Below are 16,538 nucleotides of genomic sequence, written 5' to 3' on the forward strand. Positions count from 1 at the left end.
TGTTATGACTGTTTTATGCGGCTCCTGTAAATTGGAGTAACAAATGACATCCTCCTTTAGCTGATTCTGAGATAATCAGACAGCATCTGCCTTCTGTTCTCTGTCTCCATTTGTAGAAAGGAAATGCTAACTTTAAATCATTCATCTTTTGAAGTGCTAACTCCTTCTATTCCCTCCCAATCATTTCCGTGTTCATTTCTGAGGTATCTTCCCTTGACCACTCAATACTATCAAATCTAACAGGATTCTTTATTTGATATTTCTGAATGGAAAACTGCTTTGTAATATTTTTACCCTTTAAAAGTCTGAACTTTTTGCTTAGTATAAAAGAAAATGTTTTGGGGCGCCTAGGTGGCTCAGTCGGTTAAGTGTCAGACTTCTGCTCAGGCCATGATCTCACAATCCTCAGTTTGAGCCCCGCCCAGCTCTGTGCTGACAGCTCAGAGCCTGGAGCCTGCTTCAGATTCTGTGACTCCCTCTCCCTGTGCCCCTACCCCACTTGTGCTCTCTCTCTCTCTCTCTCTCTCTCTCTCTCTCTCTCTCCCTCAAAAATAAATAAATATTAAAAAAAATTTAAAGAAAATGTTTTTAGCTACAAAACTGATAGTTAACCTTAAACAAAACAAAATAAACACTAATTGACCTTCCCATTCCTCTCTAAAGTCGATGTAATTCCCTCTGTTTCCATCCAGACAATACTTTGCTGCCTGGAAAACAGCGTTGCTGTCACTCAATTTAAACTTTTTTCATCATCTAGTATTTTGAACCCATTTAGGAACTTGCGGCTCTCCCTCTGTCTGTTTGGGTCAGTGGTTCTCAGCAGGGTATAAAAGGAGGTGGCTGAGGTGGCTCCATGTGGTAAAGCAAAAAACTTGAATCTTTACCTACACTATGTAATTGACTTGCGGTTTTGGCCATTTAGAAGGTATTATTGTTTGTCATTGACAAAGCTAATAAACCCGATAAGTTGATATTTGGTATCACATAACCTGCAATTTACAATCTACAATCTAATAATGTGCAATTTGAAGTGATTTTGGGTAGCCATCATCCAACCTACTCTAGTCTTCTATTATGCACTGATTACATAAGACAAACCCTACAATATTAATCTTTCAGTACAACTATTTCCATTCTTCGCTGAATAGCTCAACTCATTTAGGTAAGATTTCAATACAATTTATTTTTAGTGCTTCAGAGAATACATCGGTTCCATCATAAATAGGGTTTGACTTATATCACATAATTTCCAAAAAATTTGGTGGTTTTTACTATTGTTCAGTTGCTTTATAAATATTTTATGCCACCTAGTCAAATAATTATAAAGAATCTTTTAGAAATAAAATATAATTTTCAAGACGTTTAAATTTTGGAACTTGTGTTAGATAGATATAGACATAACTGAAGTATATATTAGTTTTAAAATGCTCTGTAACAAATTACGAAAATTCAGTGGCTTAAAACAAAAAGTTATTATCTCACAGCTTCCACTGGTCAGGATTCTGGCTATGGTTTAGCTGGGTCCTCTTCTAAGGGTCTCACCAGGCTAAGAGCAAGGGATGAGCTAGGGCTGCAATCTCATTGGAGGGTCAGTATTTTATTCCAAGCTCATGAATTATTTGTAGAATTCAGTTCTTCATGACTGTAAGACAGAGGTTCTTGGTTTCTTGCTAGCTGGCAACAGGGAGCCATTCCCACCTACTAAAGGCTATCTACCATTTCTTGCCTATCCCTCTCCAAGGCTGTAAGGCTGGTTGAAGAGTTTCCCATAATTTAAATCTCCTAAGAAATGTTCTAGTGTCTTTCTAGGACTCATATTATTAAGTCAGGTCCACCTAGAATAATTTACCTCTTGATTAACTCAAAACTGACTGAATACATCTTGAAAATCCCTTTGCCATATAAGGTGTATAATCATAGGGTTATATATGCCTACAGTATATCGTATACACCATCATATTCACTGTTCTTGCTCACAGTCAAGAGCAAGGGAATTACACAGAGCATGCACATTTGGGGTAGAAGAGAGGATACTGAAGGCCACTTTATAATTCTGACTACCACAAAGTACAAGTTGGAATAAAATAAGTGTGTAAATAAGATAGAAGTTAGGTTTATAGAAACTGCATTTATGCATACTATATACACATTGAGGAAGAAATGTAGATGAGAAATGGTGAAGTAAGTCTCAAAGATATACTTTTCCAGGGTAGAGATGTGCCAGAGGAAGAAAGAAGGTATTTCAATAAAGAGCAAGACACATACCATCGAGAGATATAAAAATATGGAGACTACTCCTACAGCTCAATTTGACCAATAATAAGATTTAGGCCATTCACTGAAAGACTTTAAATACCGTCCTTGTTTTAGTAAGCAATGAGAAGCTATTAAATGTTTGAGGTGATCCAACTTAACTACTTGCCCTTTCAAACACATTCTCTGACCTACATCTGGGAAGGTCCATCTATCTGGACCACATTCACAAGATCCCTTGCCCTTAGGCTTCTGGTTGGGTTTATCCAATTGGAAGTATTGGCAGGATATCTGGAAAATAGGAGAGTGAGATAGGTTATATTACTATATTACCTTCCTGAGAGGCTGGCTTCCTTCTTGATGACAGATGGCCTGTCCACATAGCCCTTTGTATCTTTGGGTTCCAATAACCACTTCCTTCTCTTTCTTCTTCAGGTACAATGACAGGAAAAACACTGGGAAGTGAACCCCTAGGTACGGTATTATCCCTTGTGTTCCTTCTTCACTCATATAGCACATTTTAAAATTCTATTAAAGTCTCTTCGAATTACCAAATTGAATGTGCCATTTATTTGCCATTGAGACCTTACTGAAATGTGGACTATATAACCACAGTTCTTGTGGGGAGATTAGTGTGACAGTGATGAATAGATGGTGTAGGGGGAGAAGATACTGAATATGTTTATCCAGCCAAGATTAATAATAAAGGCATGAACTAAGTAGTCAGCATGAGAATACAGGACGGATGATACAAGAAATAACGTAGAAGTAGAATACACAGTACTTAGCATCTGATTAAAGGTAAGGGATGAAGAAAGAGTATTAAAGATAGTTCAAGGATAAAATTTGGTAACAATTGAATTGCCATTCCATTAATGGAAATATCAATGTCAGAATGAGAAATTTATTTAAGGGCTTTAGGAATAGCAAGTTTGTTTCTGAACTAGTACATATAAACACGGTAGATATAGAAGGGGACAAAACAAGTCAGTGGCTGGAAAGGTGGATTTGGCATTTCAGAACACAGTAGAAGGTAAAATTATAGACTCAATAATTATATAAAAGATGTTATCGCTAATTTCTTATGAATTATTATGTTTGGAGAAAAATCAAAAAGCAAAGAATGTACATCCAAGAACAAAACCTTAAGGCATGTACTCATAGGAAAATTAGGAAGGAAATTTTCAGAGAATACCTGTCTCTTTCTCTTCAGAGGCAAGATAGAAAAGTGACAGTGATATGAAAAAAAAAAGTCAAGAAGTTGCAAGTAAAAAAAAAAAAGAAATACAGAAGAGCATTTTAAGAAGCAGGAAATGGTTGGATTAGTGCCAGTCTTGCTTGGTGCATACCTGGAAACACCCCAAGCTAATCAACACAACTTCATCCCAAGCCATCACTTTATAGGTATTGTCATTTATTTACCATGTGATCATGTCATATGACCCATGCTGTTTGGACCAGGGATAGACATCTTATCCAAAGGTAATAAATTCAGAGTCTGGTTGGTGGTCCATGAGTACGTATGCATGATGCAACAAATTTGGCCAAAGAGTCTTGCTTTTAATATTATATATTGAGAAACTCAGGTTGACTGAGTTAGCAAGTAGAAGGTATAGTTAATAGTGTCTGGGGTATAGTAACTTCCAAGACAATAACGGGTCATGTACAAGGCAAAATTAAGAAGCAACAGTAGCAAATAACAAGGGAAATCAAAAGTAGCCAATTGGCATAGGTACAGAATAGGCAAAAATAAGAATCTTATCAACAATATTGGTTTTAGATCACTGAGAAGACCAAAAGAAATGCATTGACTCAAGAACCATATTCCACTCTCTTTGATGTTTAGCCAATTTAATATTTATTCCTAGATTTTTCTTAGTTCTGAACATATGTCCAATATAAAACTGTATTTGTGCTAGCCTGAAGGTCTACCTGTCTACCTGTTTCTAACAACCAAACAGGCCAAAATAAATAAAAGGATTCCTTAAATTCTCTATCTCTGATATTTATATCTACCTCTCTTCATTATTATATAAGTATATGACAACTATATATACATATAAATAAAATAAATAGAAATGGAAATTAAAAAATCAGTCATCAGAATGACACAAAGGCAGTGATAGGAATTGCTGGGTCACCACTTAGGTGAACCATCTTAATACACTCTAGGATGGCAAATTAACAGTTCGCAACTGGTAAAATTTTTATTTTTAGTTTTTTAAGGTCATTTATTTTTAGAGAGAGATAGAGAGAGAGAGAACAAGTGGGGGAAGAGCAGAGACAAAGGTAGAGAGAGAGAATACCAAGCAGCCTATACACCATCAGTGCATAGCCCAACGCAGGGCTTGAACCTACCAACCATGAGATCATGACCTGAGCTGAAATCAAGAGTCAGATGTTTAACTGACTGAGCCACCCAGATGCCTGTGACTGGATTTTTAATGAGGCTCTCCTATGCAAAGCAAGAATACTGAGAAGTAACAGAATATACCAAAAATGATAACTACTGTAACAATCTAATAGCCCCTAGAAATAAAACTGAACTTTCCTCAACCCTCTGCTTCCCAAGTGCTGTTTTGTGCCATCTGAATGCCACCTCACTCTTTAACTAACAAAGTATGTATACATTATCAAGAACAGCAATTAATTGCTAATTAGCAACCTGTAAGTGTCTTCCTGGAAAAAAAAAAAAAAAAAAAAAAAAAAAAGATGAACCAGCCCTACCAGATGATCACCACTAGGAAATGGAACTAAGAATCAGAGAGTCTGAACCAATCAATAGGTAGAAATTGACTTTACAAAATATGAGGCCTAACTGGAACCAGAGAGGTCATGAGTCTTGTTTAATATAAATGACATGATGAAGTCTGTCATATTGATATAATATAATATTAAACATATGCAAAATCCTTCCTCTTGTTGAGGTCCTTAAAACTACTTTGGAAGCAGTATGGTCTTTGAGCTCTAGGCTTAATGAGCTTTAGCATCATTGTAATGCCTCTTGGGGTTTGTTGACAAAATGTCGGGCATCTAACGATATTCTTCCCTTGTAACTAAATGAGATAAACAAACAAACAAACAAGTAGTTTCTAGTGCAAAACAGTAGAGATAGTTTGAGGAAAATAGGAGATTGAAAGTGTATGTTGTATTTAGGAAAAAGAAACTCATTAATGAACTTTGCGAGAACAATTTCAGTAGAGAGGTAGGGAAAAAAGAACAATTTTAAGGGATGAAGACTGAACGCATAAATGGATAATGAGAGCTGAGAGGAAATGGCTTTAGAGCAATATAAATGAAGACAGCTTTAGAAGAGAAGAGGTTAGGTCAAAGAATAATAGGGCACAGTTGGATCAAGAAAAAAGTCCTTTCTCTTACATTGCTTTGCCTTGAAGTGTTGGGGAAACTCTCAGAGAATATTTTTAAACAGCAGAGTAAAGTCAGAAAAAAGGATTAAATCATAAAGTATAAGATAAGTGGTATCTTTTTACTGTTCAAATATTTTCCAGGAGTTATAAAATTAAATAATGTACTTGCTTAACTGTCCCCAAAACTCCTTTTTTTTAAATTCAATTGAATGTTCTCTAAGGAGAAATAATTGAGAAATCACCTGGTTCAATTCCTCATTTTGATTGATAGAATCATTTACTTACCCACTGCCTAAATCAAGTGATTGAAGTTTAAAAGGTATAAAACTCTAGTGACTCAACCAAGATTTTGATATTTTGCTTTCCATTACTTGTGTTCCTAAATGAATAAACAATCAATATTTATATAATTTCTAACTTCATCTCAAACATAAATGTAAGAATATAGAGCAATACAAGAAAAAAGTGGTCAAAGACCATTGTTAATTTCTGAGTATCAGTAGGTAACAGATCTGGATAAATATTCTAAAGAAACTATAATGTGTTCTATAAACTTTAATCTTAACTTAAATAGCTATTTGGGAAAAGTTTGATATGAATTTAAATGAGGGAACTTTTTAAAAATTATGTATGTATGTATATATGTATTTTGAGAGAGAGAGAGAGAGAGAGAGAGAGAGAGAGAGAGAGAGAGAGCAAGCAGGGAAGGGGCAGAGGGAGACAGAGAATCCCAAGCAGGCTCCATCACGGAGCCTGCTGCAGGGTTAGATCCCATGACCATGAGATCACAGCCTGAGCCATCCTGAGTTGGATGCTCAACTGACTGAACCCCTCAGACACCCCATAGTAACTTTTAATTTTGTTTGCTTTTGCTTCATCTTTTTTGTTTGCTTTGTTTTTTTGTATTTATCTTTATTCATTTATTTGATCTGTTTTGCTTTGTTTTAAACTGGAAAATAAGTTAGAATTGGTCCACTGACTATGAAGCATGTGTCTTAACTAAAGGAAGAAACAAAGAAAGGGTAAACAGAGGTTACACTAATAGGGGTTAGAGATTTCACTGAGGTTGGTTACATGTTTCTTACATTCAGGCCTGGAAATGGTAATCTCATCAGTGGTGATACTCTAAGAAAATGGCACAAAAATTTACATACTACAAATAAATTAACACAAATGTGAAATGGGAAATATCAAGCTCTGTAATTAGTGCATATTAAACTTCATGTGAAGTGATAATATTCAACTCTGAAATTGAAATGTATTAAATAGGCTATTACAAAGACAAGTTGAATGCCATATGTAAGAATATACAGCAATATAAGAAATAAATGTAACAATATACAGCAATAGGCTGTAACATATTGAATGTGATAGCAAGACATGAAATTTTTAAATGAGTGACTAGATGCCAGTGAAGTATTAAGAAATATTTGGTCAAAAATAATTTTGAAATAAATATATTAACATTTCTGTTTATTACTTCAAAGCTCATTCATCTACGTATTATCTATTCTAAGTCAGTGCTTAATGCTTTTCAAAAGCACTAGAAATTCAAAAATCAACATGGAAAGATCCCTGTTTTAAATAGCCTCGTAGATAACTGAAATGATAAAAACCACATCTTATCATATTATCAAAAACTACCTGGGACTTTAACTTTGTAAGTCCAAAGTATCTTTCTTTACAAGAATTAAATATATTGACATCACAATGTACATGAAAACATAGCCAACCCATAGAAATAGTGTAGCTCTCACATTTCTAAAATGGTTTAAGTACCTATCTAATCTACCAACAAAAATGATGCTTGAGTGATTTTTCATTTTAAATTGTATTTTTTCAGCTTCATTGAGATATAATGGGCATATAGCTTTGGTTTAAAGTGTACAACATGTTGATTTGATACACTCATATCTTGCAATATGATCACCACCATACCATTAGCTAACCCTTCCGTCACATCTCATTTTAAATTTTAAATGGTTTTCCCCTTATGCTCTTATCTCTCATAGCTATTTTGTTATTGCAAACATGCATTGAATAATGAAAACAACCTTGAATAATTTTCTAAATTCTATTCTTAAAATGTTTAAATGCATATGTAATCTTTATTACCCTCTGAAGTGTGGAGGATTTTCAAGTTAAATAGAGATAGATGGATAGATAGAATATAAAATATAGTAGGTTCATGAAATTCCACCTGAATTTGATATAAAATTTCTAATGAGTTCATCATTTTGATGAAAAAGACTGACCAGTCCATCAAAATTTTGATTTTCTGATTTCATAAAATCCAGACAATTTAGGGAGGAAAAGGAGATTAAAAAAAAATCTATACGACTGGGGCACCTGGGTGCCTCAGTTGGTTAAGTGTCTGACTTCGGCTCAGGTCATGATCTCACGGTTTGTGGGTCCAAGCCCGTGTCGGGCCTTGTGCTGACAGCGCAGAGCCTGGAGCCTGCTGTGGATTCTGTCTCCCTCTCTGCCCCTCTCTTGCTCACGCTCTCTCTCTGTCTCTTACAGATAAATAAATGTATTTACTTTTTAAAAATCTATACTACTTTAACTCATCTGTACTGAGTCTGCATGTCAGCCTGACATGTTTTTGTATCTTTGTGTGTTTGTATGTGTGATGTATATCAATATAATGAAACTGTGAATGTACTTATTTCCTAAAAATGTTCATTTTCAAACCGATTGAATCTCAGTATCTTCGAGCAAAGCAGAATAATAAAAGAGGTCAGATTGCCTGATTTTGGCATAGCTGCTCCCCTTTCTCTCTTGTTCTACTAGTTAAATATTTCCCTCTTTTGCCAACACACAGTACCTTCCTAATATACAATTTGTTACATCACAGAGGAAAGCAATCTAAGAAACACATTCATAATAAGATTAGAGGAGTACTACATTATTCATTGCAGGGATATTTGCATGTTAATGAGCAGAGAGCTAAATATCGTCATTCTGATTAAACATTTTGCTTCTAGATTCAGAAAGAAATGGATTCAAATCCTGGTTCCATTAAGCACTATGAGCAATTCAACTAAACCTTTAAGACTCAGTTTCCTGTGAAATGGAAATAATAACTCTCACTACACATAACTGATATGAGAAAATGAGAAAATATATGTAAAGAACTTAGCACAGTCTCTGGCAAATAATATATGTTTTATAAATTTGAGTTAAGGATATAACTAAAATTGATTGAACACATTCTCCACAAAAAGTCTAAAATAAATTATACTTAATAAACTTCTATATTTCTACAGTATAATCAACATTTAATATATATCAGGCATTGTGTAAAACTGTAGAAACAAAATGTTATATGGGCTTATTTATCTATAAACGTATTTATTTATGTATGGGTGGCATTCCCATATCCTCTTTGTCAGATAAGGACACAATATGTCACCTTGGCTCAACAGAGCTATTAGGTTTAGAGTCACTTGAGTGGCTCCTCATGGTTGTACAAGTGACCAAAATATTAGTTTACAACGATGGAAGTCATGTAGAGAAAAGGAGGGGATTTGGGTGTGAATTAGACTTACTTTGGAAGTATATGAATGTTGAATGTTTTTATCTGTGTTCTTAGTAATTCTGGTATTTTTATGACAACACAGACAGCTCTGGCTGAGTAGAAGTATGTATTTTCTCCGTTTAAGTAAATAGCCCAGGGAGTGTATGGAGAGGACAGATAGTGGCACCGTGCAGGGTAGGTACCACGGAGGCAAAGCTAGGATCTGAGAGGACCAACCTTCAACTCAACAGGAGAAATCTTCCGTGTGGCTATGGATAGAGTTGTCATCACTGACACCAAATGACAAAGGCCAAAGCTTTATACTGTAAATGAATTATACTTTGTATTTCTCTCTACATGTCTAGCATTTGGAAGCAGGTCTGATATCTTTCGGACTAAATAAGCCGCAGATATTCTTGGTCAAATGTGAAAAAAGGAAAAAGTTTGAGAGAAAAAAGCCAGATTTGAAGCTAATAGAGACAATTCCAGAAACCGACTGTAAGAATTAAAGGTGCATAGCTGTAGTTATATTATAAGCTATTAAACCTGATCAGAAAAGGGATGCATACAAATGGATATGTATACATAATTTTAAAAGGGATATGGTAGGGGCGCCTGGGTGGCGCAGTCGGTTAAGCGTCCAACTTCAGCCAGGTCACGATCTCGCGGTCCGTGAGTTCGAGCCCCACATCAGGCTCTGGGCTGATGGCTCAGAGCCTGGAGCCTGTTTCCGATTCTGTGTCTCCCTCTCTCTCTGCCCCTCCCCCGTTCATGCTGTCTCTCTCTGTCCCAAAAATAAATAAACGTTGAAAAAAAAAATTTAAAGGGATATGGTGGAGAAATTGCAATGATGCATAATCTATCAAATACATGAAATAAGTAAACAGTCAAATAGGCTCTGCAATCCATTCACTCTCTTTACAAGCCCTTCATACTAACACAGACCTCCTGCTTTAACAAACTAAATGGTTCTTATTTATGAAATGACTTGACCAGTGTGCACATGAAAAATATACAAACAATGTAACTATCCAATTATGAAGTTGAGCTGTTTCATGGCTTGAATGGTTCTTCTTGTGTAAGTCAGTTGACTGTATGGATCACTTAGAAACCTCACACATTACCTGAGCAAAAGCATGTTCAAAGCAGGAAGTAAGAATCTGGGGAGTAGGGAGTGTTGTTGGAGTTCCCAGACTTTCCCTGTGCCTTGCAAATATTTGTGTCTTTTCAAATAACAAAATTAAATGGCAGGTACTATAACAGATAAAGAACATAATACACATACAAGTAAGTTATGTACACTAATTTTATAGCTCTTCAGGATAAAAAGTGACCCTTTTTCCAAACTCAAAGTTTAAAAAAATACCAACACTAATTATCACCATTTACAGAGTCTCAAATAGGTGCTCAACATTTTGCATACATTATTTAATCTCCAGAAAAAAAATTAAAATGACATTATTTTCATTTTAATTAAGAAAACAGGCAATTAATATTTTAAAAGATGAAATAAAATTTTAAAGAAATTAGAAAAAAGTCATTCCCAAAGTCCCCAAACTAATTAAAAAGACAAGCTGGTATTTGAGCCTTTCAGGAGCTGATTCAAAATACTACCTCTAGACTAGTGAATGAGGTAATCAAGTATAAAATATAAAAGGAAACAATAAATCTTAGAACAGAGAGATGTGGAAGCACAGGCAAAAGAAGTTTAATCAGAAGAATTGACACAAAGGAGATCATTTGAATTGGCTTTAAGGGCAAATAAGAGTTTACCAGGGGAGATAAGGGTGAAGAAGGACCTACAATACTGAGAAAATTCACAAAAATCTATATATTGATGCATGGGAAATGATCAATAGTTATTGTGGGGAAGGGTTTTATCGTTTTGCTTTTTTCCCCCAAATACCCTTCAAATCAGACTGTGAGCTCCTTCTGTCTATAAGCAAGTCTGGAGCTGAATCTGAGCCTGCTTTCAGAAATTGAGATGTTTCTGTGAGCATGCTACGGGCTCAGTTTATTGCTTTGGACCTAGAAGGGAAAAGTGTGCTATAATGAACAATACCACAATGAAAGTTTTTCTGTGCACTCTATCAGAACTGCGACTCCAGAAACGTTTTTTTGTTTTTTAAGTTCTGAAGATGTTGTTTTGAAATATCTTGACACCTAGTGTCTATTTTCTGTTTTCAGTCTTGTCTTTTCCTTCTGATGTAGTTTGGACTCTGCTCAGGGCACTATTGCATGCGTGCATATATTTCTGTGTGTGTGTATAAGTGTGCCTGTGACTTTAATAGAATAATATCAATCTTCTTTGGGGCAATCAGGATTGCCTTCAGGAAACTACAGATTCATCAAAGGCCTCAGTTAAAGACAATGATCGTAAAATACACGACTGAGGACCAGTTTCTTTTTTAAAAAAAGTTGAATTATCAAAACACCTTCTCTCTTCCTCAGGTTTGCTAAATTTCTAGACAATATTGCAGTTTGTAATGATCTGTCATGCTAATTAAACCTGACCACGTTTCCAGTACTCTCAAAACTAAATATATTTGTTCATCAGGCTTGAAACCACAACCGGGGCGGGGTGGGGGGGGGGGGGGAGAGACTGACAGTTTTCCTTAATTAGTAAAATATTCCAAAAGACACTGTTTTTCATTGGGTTGTCTATATTTCGGTGAGTAACACTTTGTATTCAGTGATTAGTAAAGATGCAGGGGAGATTCAGGTAACTATGAAATATATATTCTAGGATTAAGAGGATTTTCCCCAAGGTAGCCTCTCCAAACATGTGGGACGAGTGCCACTTCTGGGTTAGAGGTGATTTTATGTTTTAAAGAGACAGCCTTAAATTCCATTGGATTATATCAATGAGAAAATGATTCCCTTTCCAGTTCAGTTTCAATCCTGCTTGCATCATGGGGAATATCCTACTTTGGCAGGAAGATGTATTTAACAACCCCTGACTGTTGCTAATCTCTCTTTTTATAAAAGAGAGGTAGGCCCTAGCATCAGAACCTTCCATCAGAACCTCCTGTAGGCATTGTATTTGGTGGGAAGTTAACAATACTGTGGTGATTTCATTGTATTTATTTAAAACCACTTCTTATTGACAATAGTTCTTGTTTTCTTTTCTTTTAAAAAAATTTTTTTAATGTTTATTTAGTTTTGAGAGAGAGAGTGAGACAGAACATGAGTGGCTGAGGAGTTGAGAGGGAGAGAGAGACAGAATATAAAGCAGGCTCCAGGCTCTGAGCTGTTAGCACAGACCCGACGCAAGGCTCAAACCCACAAACCGCGAGATCATGACCTGAGCTGAAGTTGGACACTAAACTGACTGAGCCACCCTGGTGCCCCATAGTTCTTGTTTTCTATTTACTGTAGTGATACAAAGTTTAAGTTCACTGAATACCTTCTGAGTAAATGTATTTACGAAAAAAACTAAAGGAAAACAGCAAGTTGAAACTCTCTTTGATATTAAATTCTTTCCCACTCAAGCTAGGTCTCTCCAGGGAGAGGAAAAAAAAAAGTTTTCAAAATTAAAATGCATTAGGCTCTAGCCTAGGGCACTTCTGACAAACAGGTTAAAGAATGACGGTGGTTCAAGCAGGATGCTCAACAACTGTGGGTAAAGAAAGTCAAGAACTCCTATGTTTCTTATGAATTAGTCCAACAATGAACACAGTGATGACCAGGAGGGAAAAACAAACCAAAACCAAATCAAACCAAAACAAAACAAAATGAGACAAAATTGGCAACAAAGTAATGTAACTTTTTCTTTAAATAGAAAACTAGCCAATCCTTCTTCCTGGGTTTTCTATTGAAGTTGTCTTTTTTTGGGTTGGTAAAAATTCTCCCTGAAAGGTCATGGAATCATACTCAACGATAAGGTGTTGTAGCTGCTTCTATAAAGTGCCACTTGGCCTTGTCTTATTCTGACTATCGAACTGCCCAACATGCAGTGCTATTGTCAGTAGTATACCTTAGGAAAGTACAAAGAGAAGCCACCCTTGTTTGCCAGTCCCATCAGTTCCATCTGTGTAAAGGAGGGTGAGAAAATATCCAAAGTCACTCCAAAGGACACTAAAGGTCTCTAGAGATAATATGCTTATAGGATTATCAAAACGAAAGGAATAAAAGGATTTATTTGAAAGGATTACAGGAAGGGAAAATAAAGAAAATAAAATCAACAACAACAAAAAAGACATATAAGCTTCAAGTTTTGAAAAATATGGATAAAGATCATGCTTTTGATTGAATTAAAAATACACTAAAGAATTATACATTATACACATTTTTCTGAGTGTTTGGCTGAGAGCAATTTGCAGAGTAGCATTGATGACTGAGTAGAACAATGTGAACTCTGAAATGGATGTGAAACAAGAAAAAAATGTTGAAGAATGATTTGCTTTTCAAGGACAAATGAATACATAATATTGAATTAGGGAGAGAGTTTAATGAAAAATGAAAAATGAGAAAATGTTGGTTTATACATGATCCAGTTTTGATAATAATCTGAGGTGCATGCTCATTGCTATGAGGAAATTGAGCACTTTTGCCACATTACCTTCTTTAAAAAGTTTCTTTTTAATGTCTGTCTCTTTTTGAGAGAGACAGGGTGCGAGCTGGGGAGGGGCAAAGAGAGACGGAGACACAGAATCTGAAGTAGGCTGCAGGCTCTGAGCTGTCAGCACAGAGCCCAACATGGGGCTCCAACCCACAAATCATGAGATCATGACCTGAGCCAATTTTGGACGCTTAACTGACTGAGCCACCCAGGCACCGCTAACACATTTAACTTCTTAAGGTAATAATTACCTTAGATAAAATAAAAAAAATAAACTAAGAAACATCTATGCAACAGATCTTTTCACATCTGTTTACAGATAATAATCTGTTTATTACAGATCTGTAATATGTGTGTAATATGGCACATCCACTTTGGAAAGAGTGTAGCAGTTTTTTTTTTTTTTTTTATTGTTTATTTAATTTTGAGAAGGAGAGGGAGAGAGAGAGACACACACACACACACACACACACACACACACACACACACACACACGAGGAAAGTGAGCAGGAAAGGGGCAGAGAGAGAGGGAGACACAGGATCCAAAGCACCCTCCAGGCTCTGATCATGACCTAAGCCAAAGTCTGATGCCCAACCAACTCTGACACCCAGGTGTCCCAGCAGTTTCTCAGTAAGTTAAATAAGTTACAGTGGCCAAGCAAGTCAACTCCTAGTTATTTACTCAAGGGAATTGGAACACAGGTCTGCAAAATACTTATGTAAGACTGTTTATAACAATTCTATTTAATGTAGCCCCAAACTAGAAACACTGAAATATCAATAGGAGATTGGGTAAACAAATCATGTTGTGATTTTACAATGATATACTCCTTAGTAATAATAAACAGCTGTCTCCTCTTCTTTATCCCTATTGCCACCTCTTAAATTCAATAAATCATCATCTTTGCATTAGTAATGTAGTCTCAAAAATTTGTTTCCCTACCCTACTGAACATATATACTCAAATATCTATTACATTTAGTATGATTTTAAGACATTCCAAATTTCTTTGAGCTATTATATTGTTTCCTCTGCCAAGTACACTTGTTTTCTTCTCTTTCCACCAGTTTTCTGTTCTTTTTATTGTGTACTTCTGGAGTAGACCTTTATTCTGAGCAGACAGGGCTTTCATGCCCAGTGCCTCTCTAATCTCCCAGGACTTTACATGAGTTGCTGTAACATCCTCCATTTACTATCATTACACTTACACTGCCTTGAAATTAACTGAACTTTGTGTTATTCACTAAAAGCTCAATGAGTGCAGGAAATACATTTATCCTTTGTCTATTTCAGCCATATATTATATCACTAGTGACTATCAGTGTCTGCCTGGTAAAATCTCATAAAAATCTGTTGGCTTATAGTAAATATATGACATGAATGGTTAAAATACAATTATTAGGTTCTGATTCTTCATCTATATTTTTGTAAGGAAAAAAATGATTTGGTACATGACAGTTTGATAGTTCACTAGCCCATCACTGGGAGGTTAAGAAAGGGGGGAGAAAAATGGCTGACGCATGTGCTCCAAAGAATAAACTTGATGAACAGAAGAAAGACAGCTAAAGGAATAAAACAAAACAACGAAACAAAACAAAAACAAAAACAAAACAAACAAACAAAAAGAAACTCTTGACCCCTACTTGGTATTTTATTTTCACATATAGCCTACTGTTTATCTTGCATTTTTTCAGATTAGTATAATGTCTTCCAAAACAGGGCAATATGGACAAAACTTGTTAAAAGGTTTGAATACTTAAAAGTAACACTTTGGAGTAGAATGATTATTTTAAATCTCTATTCATGGATGAGCGAAGTGATCTTCAAAGAGATCGAAGTAGAGACCCAAGATCACATATTTAGTAGCAACAAAATTTCTGATTCAAATCCAAGTGTACATTCTAGTGCTACCACCCTGATTCTCTACTTTTCAAAAGCAAGCATTACATTATTGCCTTTCACATTCTACAATTATATTTCATCCTGAAGCAGAGACTTTTAAAACCGTACGAATCCATCATATATTCATTTTTTCTTAACTGCTCCATTCTAAACACACATTTTGTCTAGTTAGAAATAAAATGAATGTATTTCATTATTTTTTCTTTCAAAGCTGGCTTAATTAATGCCTAATTATGAAGATAGGTATTAGCATATTTTACATAAGTGTCTCAAAATATATTGATGAAAAACTAACAGTACATTAGAATGTAAAATTCAAATTTAAAAGTTATGTCTAATGTGGGTGAATAAAACTTGAAGGTTCTAAATGCCTAACATGTATAATAAATATGGCATAATATCATAACGAAAAGGAAAAATGTCTCTACTTTATATAAAATTCCAGTTAAACCAAACATTTGAAATTGAAATAATTAGAAGCTATAAAAGTGTAAGAGAAAACAGGAAGCTATGTGCTAATATGCCACATGTAAGTTTTCTGTGAGTAGTGTATGTGTTTATTAGTTCAAAGAATTCTTTCTGCCTAGAAACATACATGCAAACATAGAATTCAATACTTTCTCCAAGGCAAAAATCATTCCCTATAAATAAAGCTGAAATTAAATGAAAACACTTAGGAGGGGGGGTTGTAAAACTTACAGATAAATGGCTAAGATATAAAAAGGAAAAACCCACTGAAAAATATGAAAAGGATATAAACCTAAAATTCAGAGAAAAATAAATTTAAATGGATTTTAAACAGATAGGAGGATGAAGAATATCTTATAATTAGATAAACTAAATTTATAACACTATTTTTTCGTTTGTCAGAATAAAGATCAAGATTGATAAAATACCCTACCTGATAGTGTATAGCATCAGATATTTTCCTCAT

This window comes from Felis catus, chromosome C2 (assembly GCF_018350175.1).
Source record: "Felis catus isolate Fca126 chromosome C2, F.catus_Fca126_mat1.0, whole genome shotgun sequence".
In the NCBI taxonomy this organism is placed as follows: Eukaryota; Metazoa; Chordata; class Mammalia; order Carnivora; family Felidae; genus Felis; species Felis catus.